The 12,017-nt window shown below is 45.2% G+C and overlaps 1 protein-coding gene across 2 annotated transcripts in view; it reads right to left on the reverse strand.

Annotated features, from left to right (window-relative positions):
• Nucleotides 1–12,017, reverse strand: part of GATAD2A (GATA zinc finger domain containing 2A) — a 66,029-nt gene that overhangs the window by 32,977 nt on the left and 21,035 nt on the right. For both annotated transcript variants that reach the window (XM_059831966.1, XM_059831965.1), the window contains exon 2: nucleotides 349–423. The gene's annotated coding sequence lies outside the window, so the exon portion shown is untranslated. The remainder of the gene's footprint in view (nucleotides 1–348; nucleotides 424–12,017) is intronic.

Raw genomic sequence — 12,017 nt, forward strand, 5'->3', positions numbered from 1 at the left:
TTTTGCTTCTCCTCTTGTTCAAGACTGACAACATTGTGCCGCTGTTGTGAATGCCCAGTTAAAAGGAAGTGAAAACTTCTTTGTCCCTTAGTAAGCTAGGGAGATTTACCTGCATCAGAGCGTGGATTAAGTGCTAAGTGAAAGGTGGCTTTTGGTTAAGGCACAGGAACCGAATTCTGATCCAAGTTTAATCTCGGAGCTCCTCTACAGCTCTCCCTTATCCTCCCGGACAAGGCAGGAGCTGAGGTGCAGAAGACCAGAAGACAATTCCACCCTCCCAGCCCACCTCCCCATTTTCAGTACTGAACGGGAGGAGAGCTCATCCTCCATCTCAGCCAGAACTCCTACCTGTCAGCGAAGTTCATGGGTTCCAGGTGGGATCCTGACCGGGCCGAGTGGCTGAAAGTGACTGCAGCGAGGATCCTGAGGGAAGAGACAAGCCGGTTAGCATACCTGGTGACATGCCCACCACCTTCACCCAAAAACATGCTTGCTGACGAGACAATTGCCCTTAAACACCGGTGTGAAAGATGAGAAGACCGCCTCCTATTATTTTAAGGAAAGGAATTGCAAGTTAGGCTTGTGTTCAAATGCTTTTGGATTAAAAACAAAAGCACACACATAACCATTTTAAAGTTACGGCTTTTCTTACTCCGTATTTCTTTAGTCTTTGCTTCTTACATTAACACTCTAAGAGGAAAATAACTGCTTCTCGGCATCCCTGGTTTGACCCAAACACCTGCTGGAACCAATATCCCCATTTCTAACTGACAGTTTCCCTCGAGGAGGAAGAGACCTGCAAGACCTGCATTTGTCTTAATGGCCAGTACCCCAGGAGCTCGCTCCGGGCAAGCCTTAAAGCAGTCGCTGTGCCACCTCCCCATTTTACTTCTTGGACAAAAGCAGTACGGGTCCATGCGTGCATGCAGGAGACCACCACTTGAAGACACATCTTCAGAAAGAAACTCAATGCTTTTAATTTGTCCAACAAGCCAGCAGGCCCCCGGATGAGCATTTTAATAGCTAGTAAGATGTAGCCAACAAGGCAGTATTTGCCCAATGTTACCTACATGAAGGTACTAATACTGAAGTGGCAGGAACATTGAGAGATGCAAACAAAGAGAGTCGTCTTTGGACATGACACCACGGTCACACACATGCTCACGCACGGGCTCAGTTCAGCAATTCAGTGACAATTTGGTATTTTCACTTAAAGGACACTGGAGCAAGTTTTAATGCCAAGCTGGATGCGCTGGCTAAATGCAGTCGGAGGTTTTGGTGGGGTACCACCACCGCCCACACCCCGTAACAAGGAGGAAGTCAGCTGTCCCCCCGTTCCTGGTCCCACTTGAGACCACATCACCGTTCCCTACAGAAGCTTCCATGAAGTTGCACATGCAGCAGAGAAAGACGGGGGAAACGACTTCTTGGAGAAGTTTTTGTCCTGTAAGACAGCATATAAAAGTAATTCTAGAACATGCTCATGTGTTTATCTGCTTCTTACTCCAGAAAAAGTTCTGCTGGCCGACACTTGCTTATGCTTTACAAAAATCCTTTTATGAGCCTGTACATACAGTGTATGATATCCAAACCTTCCCTCTCTATAAAAACACTGAGGGAAGAAACCCACAGCCAGTGTACACTGGTCAGTTAGAAAAATCAACTAGTTTTGCCATACTACCGGATCAGCAGCTACCTGTGCCAGCAGCACAAGCCGAGTCAAAGGCCCCTTATCACAGCCTGCTTTTACCCAGACAAAGCGAACCATCAGTCGAGAGCCGCAATTTTAGCAGCGGGTCTTGCAGAGGGCTGCGCACGCTGACACGACGCCGGTGTCGGTTCTTGGGGCAGACAGCAGCAGCGCTGGGCTGTAGGTGGAGCACAGTAATTGATGCACGCTGGCTGCCAAGACGATTCCTTGGAAGCTCGGCCTCTTATTTCTGCTAAGCCACCAAGAACTGAGTCATTTCCCTCCTCAAAAAGTTGCAGAGCTATTTTCTTTTGTCCAGAAGGCAGGATAACAGCTCACCAACTTCTAGTCCTCCTCTCTGGTAGGGAAAACAGGCCATAAAGGGTCACCGCTCTGACACCCACCCGAAGGTTAAACTCTCCCCCCTTGACCAAACTCCAGCAAGCTCAGAGGTCACCTTGTCCCAAAAGCTGGGAGATTGTGCCCAGTACATCATCTCTGTGTTAAGCACCCCAAAAGGCTCCAATAGGTTAAACTAATTGCTACAAAAGTGCAGATATGGAAACTTAATGAATGGATACGCAACTGTATTCTGGTCCCTGATTAGCTATCTAGAGGGCAGGTCTTGCTAATTATAGCTCATCCTATTAGTCCAATGCTTTTCTAATTAGAAGCCCATTGAAAACCAGGCCTTCAACAGTGCTATAAAACTCGACGGATACGGCGGTACTTCCATGCTGCTCCTCATGCATCTGGCTCAGACACGAACAAACACTTCTTCATCGCTGAAGACGCAAAAAGCAATACACACAACACACACCGCGTACCGGGTCGTGACAAGCACTACTGCACAGCCACGGTCATTGGTAGTTACACCACCATTGCAGCGAGCAGGAAGCCAGAAGTTGTAACACTGCTGGGAGGAAAAAAATAAAAAAAAAAGAAGGAATTATTCTGCCTGGTAGAGATAATTGCTGAACAGAACTGGTAAAGGTCGCAGTGGGAGGGGAGGATCCTCCAGGCATCGGCTCTGCACCGGCTCAGCCCTGCCGGGAGGATGGCACACAAGGCACCTCCAGCACAGAGGGAGCCTGCGTTTTGCAGAAAGTTTTCCCCGACAAAGAGGAATACGGTTACGCGAATGAGCTCGGCAGCAACCTCGCGTCAGTGTTTCCCGTGTTTTGGAGGAGTTCGGCAGAGATCGTTCCTTCCGACGCGCTCTGGACGTGGAAAACCTAAGCTACCGAATCGTATTTCTGAGGCTCCGGCCAGCCTCCATTTTTAATGAACTGTAGCATTAAACTCCCATAGTGCTCGTGTCATGGGACTAAAATAGTTTTCATCTTGCGAGGACACCAGAAGAGCAGTTTAACCGCTTCAGTGCCACGGGACGCTGGCGGCGCGCGACCAGGGCCACCTCTCCCGCTGACCCACATTCAGCGCGTGGAAGTTTCCACTGAAACCCAACAGACCGCTGGCAGCGAGCTGCCCGGGGAGGCGGCAGGCGCCACGGCCCCGGATCCCGCTCTGGCTCCTGCGCTCCGTCCCTCCACGGCCGGCTCCATCCGTGGTTGAGCCTTCTCCCCGCATCTCCCAGATGGGAAGTTCGCTTTTGCAGCGCACGCTGCTAAGGAAAAAAAGTTAACGTTTTTATAAAAATGTTTCGAAGGATTCACTTCTAAAGCATCGGTTCAGGGAACCTCCTAGGAAGCAGGCAATTAAACAGTTAATACTCCGAAGTGAAACTCTGTCCAAGCAGCAGCTCTAAGTTTTGACAGCACTTCCATCAGAAAAAGTCACTGCAGAAGAGGCGTGCACGGCTGGACACCCGAGCGGCAGGTACGGCGTGCTTTGGCGCAAGGCTGCTGTCGTCCAAGGGCACCGGCGGCGGGCTCGGCCAGCACCCGGGGACCCCAATCACTACCTGTCTTGTAGCTCCTGCATCGGGTCCTCCACCATCCAAGAAAACTAAGTCTTAAGTATCCTATCACTTCGCAACTGCTTTCAAAGGTTTGATGTCTCATTTAAAAATAATCGTGGCTCTCATTCTGATATAGCAACTTTTTAAAACAGTAGTAAGTGAAATGTTCAAGAAATTAAGCAGGCGCTGGACTGAACAGTACCTCTTGCTAACGCGCCAGATCTCACTGCAGAACAGAAATCACATCTATTTGCCCAGAGCCTACTTTGTCACTTGGTGAAGTTTTTTCCTCTGTGAAACGATGATGGAAGTTGTAGATCAGAATACTAGAGACTGCATTTTTAGCAACATTACTGAATCCCATCAAGACTACCTAGGAAAAAATTATGATCCAGTAAAATTCAAGAGATCTAACCCACAAAATAGGGTTTTAAAAACCACTGTGTTTTCAGAGTAAGACAGGCTAGATTCTATAAGAAGATTAACGCATGGAAACTATGACACAGGTACCACAGTTTAGCATTACTGCTGTACATACCTCCTCAAACAACTGAGATAAGAAAACTTCTGTATTTTTTGGAAGGCTGAGTGAACTGGTCAGCAGAAAAAAGGAGTCACATTTCAATTTAAATATTGACAGACAAGGGGCTAGCTTCTGTCTCATGTGTTCAGGCTTTCCCTCCATAAAGTTTTGAATACAGGAGTAAAGTCTTCAAAGCGTTGGTCTAGAAGGAGAACTCAAAGCTGTACAAAAGCATCAAATTGGTTTTTTTAAACACCAAAATATTAGTTGAAAGAATTTTTATACACTCGAAGAATGCAGATTTCTCCCTGCACACATCTGAACAGAATTCTAGGAAAAGCCATCGGACAGAAGTAATAGTCATGGTGCACGTTTCAGTACAGTGTAAGCAACCATCACGGAGCGGAAAAGCACTTCTCTGGCTTTTTATGAATGTGCCAATCCATTCTGTACCTGGCATACGCTGGTATTTCTCCAAATATTCAAGCATTGCTTTTTAACTTCTGCGTGCCTAACGATTCAGGTGAAAGCTCCTGAACACCCTGCGTACCCACTCTTCAGTTTCAGCCACTCTTCGGTGAAGTGCCACCTTGCAGGAAGGAAAAAAGCTCCTTTCAGATGCTCATTAATACCACCGCTACCCATTTATTGTGTACAAGTCAGATTGCAAATAAAACCTGTTACAAATTAAGAGTCTCTCCCACTCACTCCTGAATTCCTGCGCCAGAGATAAAACATACGACTCCCCGCCTGGGCCATCAATAGCATTTATAATTACACCCTTCAGATCAATGCCTGCGTTCGCAGGGCAGGGAAACCAGGGGCTGCAGTAACCCTTTCGTTAAGCCGGTCTGTAGACGGGGATCAGAGGCTGCGCCAGCCGGCGAGGGCATCGTTTCAGCAGCAGAAAGTCAGATATAGAAAAAACTACTTACTGGCAACAGCTGTTCTTTAAGCATGTCACCCCAGCACAGCCTTCTTTTGGAGAACACTTATTTTCCAGCATTTCTTCTCTACTGGATACCAAGTGGATACCAAGGGCTGCTGAATCACAGGGAAGTGGCACGCAGGCCTTCAAGGAGAAACCCTGCCTTTACTTCTGGATCTGGGAGAGTATGATCTACTAATTATGCTAGCTGCACTGCGCTCCGTACAGATCTTGACACTAATTTAGCACAACTAGAGTTCAGCTTTACTCTGCCCTTTCAAATCCTGCCACTCACATACACCAACGTGCAGGGAAACAGGAAATCTCGGAGTACATTTTCTCCAGAAAATCCAGGCTGAACCTTTTGAAAAAACACCAGTATAATCTAATCTCTTGCAATCAAAACCTACTGTTTTGAGACCAAAGTGCAAGTGCATTTCGACTTCTCTCGTTCCTTAGTCTGGAGTATCTCAGTGGTAATTACATCACCAAGCTCCTTCCTCCCTCCCCAAAGAAGCCCCACCATCTACCCATGCTTTTACTGAGATGAGCCAGAATTCAGTCAAGCGTGGATACCTGGAAGATGCAAAGATAAAGAGGTTCCAATAACGCAGTTCAGAAAGAAAAATCGCCACTAACCACAATGTTTTTTCCTCCAGGAAGCCTTGCTCTTCAAGGCCTGGCAAATCTGGCTTTCTGTACCCAGAGTCTGGAGCACCCAGTTACTGCTGTCCTGGTCAGCAGTTCACAAGGCTGAAGCGCCCACAGCAAATGCAACAGAGTTCACAGATGCTACGTGGAAAACGCCACACTGGCTAGCCCTGCGCGGAGTCCCAGGTCAGCACAAAATGGAGTGCATTTCTCTGCAGGTCGATTCAGAAGATCGGGCAGGCTCAAAATACCCAGATCACGATTTGGTTGGCTACTCATGAATAGAAACACCCATGATTGTCTAGGGTTGCACCACTACGGGCTCCAGCAGACACAAGCACACAGCTTGCTTTTCACTCATAATAAAATTTATGTCTTCAAATGGGGGTGGCGAGGGGGCAGGTTCCCCAGAAAATCTACACAAAACCAGTTATTCCTCAAAAAGTCCAGAGGAAACCCCTCCAAGACACTTCAGTTTCATAAAAGTTAGAGCAATAGGTTATAAAATGAGCTACAAAAGCTGATTATTTCTAGATAAAGTTAACCTTAGAGCAACCCTTTGGGTAGACCAGTTTTGTTTTGCTTTGGTTTTGAGAGCTGTATTCCCTTGTACAGAAGAATCCAAGCAATGTCATGTTATCCCTCAAAGGAACAAAGAGGTACGGTAAGGAATTAGGAAAGTCCATGAGTGAAATAGAGAGAAAATATTTTTTTTGTCATTAATTTTACAATTAGTAGTTTAAACTGCGAAACGGGAGTTAAGTCAGAGAAAGGATGAAACCGCTGATTAAGAGCTTGCATTGGAGCCAGGTCCAAACAGTTTTATACATCTGTTTCACATCTACCCAAGTTAATCTTTGTAATTACTATATAGGTAGACCTGACTCATTAAATCAAAACTTTTGCAAGAGGCTGACTTGTAGGAACAACAAAAAACACCCTGCATGTCAGAGACAGCAGCCAAGCAGCAGACACGAACAACGCAGTGCCCGTTTCAAGAAGAGGAACTATGATATCTACTGTTAAGCAAAAGGAGAGAACACCAAGAAGAGCTAAAAATAGATTCAAGGGTTTTGGTTTGGGGGTTCTTTGTTTTGTACATAGCACAGTTTGAACTATTTTTCAGTTACTCCGTATTTATGGCCAATTACGTTGATCCTCACCCAAGGCCAAGATCTACTGGATTCACGGGGTGAGCACGAAGGGCTCCTATCACTGAAATATTCGTCATCCAGATCAACCCCGCCGGCTCTGCGACTGACGCTGCAGGGCAGACACGCTCTATGTTTCCTTCAAGATGCCTGAGCCTGCCCAGCTATCCTCCATCCACACCGAGTAGTTGCACTGAACTGGTTTTAATCAAAGTGCAATCTAATCGCCTAATGGTGCCGGTCTCCGTGGATTGTTGTATAAACATGTTTTTCAAGAACTGGAATTACTATCTTCTGTTTTCAGATGTAGAATATATTTTTGACAGAGGAAGGGGGTGTCTCTTTTCTATGCAAAGAAGCAGCATTATGAAATGCATTTGCAGAACTGTTTGGCAGAATATTAAACAAGGGAAGAGGGATGTGTGCATGAATTCATCACCTCTTTCACCGAGCGTCCAATAACCCCAAGGAAGAAGACTGGAAAGCTCTGGATCTCTCATTAGGAGAGATGAGGACTAAAATGAGTGGCAACATTAATTTAAAAAAAAAAAAAGGCAGGTGGCAAATTGTTATATCTAGCTCTGGTGGAAAAATCTGTTCTACTTTCATCGAGTAAGATGTGTTCTTTGTATGCATCATGTTTGCTCTGGAATGCCACGTTTGGTGGCTTGCTTTCATCGGCTTCACCGATGCTCACTGCTGCAATGAGCCTTTGCTGTGCTCTGCAGCAGTTTGTGCTCACCAAGTGCCAGTGACTTTAATTGGGCAACCTGGCATCAACTAAAATATGATAACTGAATTCCTCCTGTATAATTTGGTTTGTGCCTACCTGGCTTCAGCATCAGCTACTGGGAACACAGCAGTAACCTTTTTTTTTTTTAATTTTTTTTTTTTGGAGCTTAAGATACCATCCTCCACTAATGACACGTTCTTAATCTCAGTTGTAGGAGTACGTTAATAACCCATAAGCTAATAATTTTGTAGCAGCAATTTTAGTTTCCTCAACTATATTATTTAAAAACCTAACCGAGGGTGTGTGTAAGAGAATGACACTGTTCAGAAATCCAAATAAGGGAATGAAATGGCAGCTTGGCAGGGACCCAGCGGCCACACCTATTTACAGGGGAAGCCGAGCACAGCCACCATCATTAATTAATTCAGAAGCCTCGGCACACAAAACTTGATCTGGATGCACACTGCATCCCCCACCTGAGATCAAAAGGGAGCACCGCACGCCGAACATCACAAGCCACACTTGCACACAGCCGTGTCTGTATTGAAAACCAGGAAGGCTGCGGCACTGATGTTTAGCCCCTGGTCCTGCAGTTGGAAAAGGAAACAAAAGTTGTTGTTATCACCCGTGAGATCGAGGGGGATTTTTAATCCTGAGCAAGGCTAACTGCTGTAACAAACCTGTAAGGGTCCCTCGACCCAGAACGAGCAGAAAGCGAACGGATACCGAAGATGAGCAAGACGAAACTTAGACTCTCGGTTATTTCAGTGGCTTTATGTAAAACAACATCTGACTTCCACAAAAACATGAGGGCATTTTGGGTAGGAAACAACCAGAGGTGTCACAATTACACAAGCAACATTTTGCGAAGGAGATCACCTTATCAAATTTGTGTATCTCAGTGTCCTAAGGGATCAATAACATGTGCAATATTTAAATGAGTCTTATTTAGTTACTTCCATATTCTTCATCACCATAACTCTCAGGCACCTCACAGAAATAAGTCATCCATCAGGTCTTAACCGACAGGATGCATGTGCTTTTGTTCCCCGAGCCACTTGTATCGCTTAAAAGTCCTGGCTGCTTGTTAAACCATCATCTTCAAGTTTTAAAACAGGTTTTGATCCAGCAAAAGGAATTAATACATCCCTCTCGGGATTCCTTTGCTAACGGAAGAAGAGAAAAGCAGAAGACACTTCAATATTTTCAAGGGAAACTAATGGAACAAAGATTGGAGGTAACAAGTTTGGAGGTGTGCTCTGCCTCCAGATCCCAGCTTTCCTGCAGTGCGGAGATGTGCGCGATCACAATCGCAAAGCTTGCAGTATTTATTTAAAGATGCCAAGTAAAAAGTTTACCTTCTTCAGAATTTAAGAATTTTAGAGCTTTTCCCGCTGCAGAATACCTTAGATAGGTGCTATATACCCGACCACCCCTAAAGACACTACACTTTCTGCCTTGTGTTCTACGTTACTGATTAGTATCACTCCTTTCTTAACTATTCATAAACTTTCCCACAAACAGTATTTGCAGAATACGTTAAGACCTACCGATATATCAGGAAGTTTCTCTTGGTGACCCTCCTGTTCAGTCGTAGCCCGGGGAGCAGTAACAGTCCCTACGTATTAGTAATCTTTCATGAAGTGCAAGACGTTGATTTAATGCTAGCCTTAACTGTAAGGGCTACCTACCATCTTGGAGCATAACTTTAACAAAAATAAGAATTACATTGCACAGCCAACCCGGACTAGCCTCAAGCTGAGCTTCTGAAAGCTACTCAAGGATTACTTGCCAAGTTTTACGGAGAATCTCATCTCCTCCTTGGGATCTTTCCTCTCAGAAATAGCTACACCATGAACCACAGTCTTCTTGCGGTATCATCTGTTTTCAGGAACAGGTATCCAAAAGCTGTTATAAGTGTGATCTTCCTTTTCCCCCCAACTACCAAACTCCTGTCACATTGATAGGGTTAATCAAGGCATTAAAGGCACACTTCTCCCTAGTGCATGCATGGCCCAGAAAGGAAGGATACTGCCCACAGAGCATCCTCAGCTCTTCATGAGCACAACCCACACGTGGAGCGAAGCGTCACTGGATACCCTCCATGGAGGCCAAACAAAAGCAAGCAGCTTTCCTACGAGACAAGGGTTCTTCCACTACTGAAACAACTAGGCACCTGCTTTCAAAGACTACATCTCATAAGCCCTAAGAACAGGCAAGCAAGCCAGCAGAAAGCAAAATCCCAAGTCCATACTCAACAGCATCCTACAAAGCGCAACGCTAGCACTGTGCCTGCAACTGGCACATACGTAATTTCACTGTTTTACAATGAAACCCAGAAAATTTTACATTTATATTGTGTATGAGCCTCAATAGGTGGTTCAGTGTGTTCATACATACCTCAACGCTAGGGACACACGCACAACAACTGCAGTACCTAATTCTGTTGGAGACAGGATTTTGTGAGATCCTATTAAATATGAATGCCTTCAGTTTACTTCCTCTAATTCTCGCAAGCATTTCAAAGCTCACAATCACATGGCTGCTTCAGCAAATGAACATACTGGGCATAGCTAACAGGCGAGTAAGTTGCTCCTACTTACAGCAATAGGTAAATCAGCATTAGCATGAAATCTAATGATTCAGTTTTCTGACTAATTTCAGTATCTGGGAAGTCTTCAGTATTTGTAGCATAAACCAAACTAAGAGAAAAGCCACAACTGACCATCTTCAGCAATACTTCCCCCCAAAAACAGTCACAAAAGTGACTTTGCTGCTGCAACGAGGCTTGCCCCGTTTCAACGGCATCCCACACCAGTGCTGGGCTCCGTTCGGTCCAGCCGCACTCTGGGCATTTACAAAACTTTTTTTTAAGAAAACCTGCTGCTAACGCCTGTCTCAGCCATGGGGTAATTGCCTGGTGTGCAGGAGATGCAGTTTCAGCAGCCAACATTGACAAGAGTCTCTCCATCTAGATCGAGTTAGGAAACAAGAAGCAAGTTAACCAGCATCACTCAACTGGAAGTGTTCTACTGAATTTAAAAAAAAAAAAGGGGGGGGGGGGGGGGAAGAAAAGCTTTCTTGAATGCCAACTCCTATAGTCTCATAGGTAGTAAAATCGTGTATTTGTATCCCAAAGTGAATGAGACAGGTCATGTCAAAATCAATTTCAAGACTAACTGAAAACTCAATCAAGGTTTCATTTTTTTCCCCCCATCGAAAAGCGACAAAATAAGACTTTATTCTTTCAGCTCCAGCAATCTGGCACTTTAATGTAAAGACCCCATCATAAACTCCTACTTATTTTGGATATTTAACAGAGAAGGAGGAAAAAAAAAAAACAAAACAGACTGCCTTGAGACCAGCTCACTCTTATTTACACGCCTATCACCATGCTCATCCGGTCTCCTGTCAAATATGATTGAAAAAAATAACCAGCCTTTTGAGGTGCCATCTAACAGTCTTAGAAGTTGTTGTTACCCGCTTTTGTCAGAACTTTGAGTAACAACATTTACCGTTAAAGAATCAGTAATTATGATAAAAAGTTAGCGGAAGCTCTTCCCAGCCGGTGAGGCAGAATATCTATTTCCATACTCCCTGCTGGAACTACCCGCATCACTCACAGAGTTAAACAGCAATGAGTTATTTTCACTTGATGGGGTGCAAAAATAAGAAAATATCATACAGCCTCACTTGCTACTAGGTGTTTCAGAAACTTCTTCAGACACCTGACTTTTTAAATAGCCATTTATATTCAGCTGAAGATACTGGAAGCAGGGGGAGAGGGGGTGGAACAGTGTTTACTTCATGTCAGGGCTTATCTCCTGCCTTGTGGGAGTGCTCTTTTATAGGCTTCATTTTTTTTGTTCCCATGCCTCCAGCTCCCATTCACACCGCTGGAGCGAGGGCAACAAAAAGCACATATTGTTATGGATGACTGGAAGTGCGGTGGACTGCCTCCCGACTCTCGAGCCACACGGCTTGGGCTACTGGGTCCAGTGAGATGTGGGTACGACTTTTAATTTAGTTTGGTTCGTGTTTATACAGGAACAAGCCCAAGTCAGGAGGTGACGCATAAGACACCAAAACCAGAAGACGAGGCGCTCACACACTGATCCCTTTCATGCTGCGGCAGAGTTCACTACAGGGCACCGCAAATTAGCAGGGAAACTGCATTCAAGTTATTAGTCACCTCGTAGTTGTTGAAGGAATTGGAGACCAACTCTTCTTCCAAACATGGCAGCAGTAAAGCCCTTCCAGTGGAGCTTTAACTTCATGCCAGATCATCTGGAATACCAAACTTGCCAACGTCTCCGAAGAGGCAAGTCATGGCCAAACTGCCTCACCTGGAGGGTCACCCAAAAACAGTCATGGAAACGCCTTTACTCTTGCAAAATACTGATTGTTTCTTGTTTGTTGT

This window comes from Gavia stellata, chromosome 32 (genome assembly GCF_030936135.1).
Source record: "Gavia stellata isolate bGavSte3 chromosome 32, bGavSte3.hap2, whole genome shotgun sequence".
In the NCBI taxonomy this organism is placed as follows: domain Eukaryota; kingdom Metazoa; phylum Chordata; class Aves; order Gaviiformes; family Gaviidae; genus Gavia; species Gavia stellata.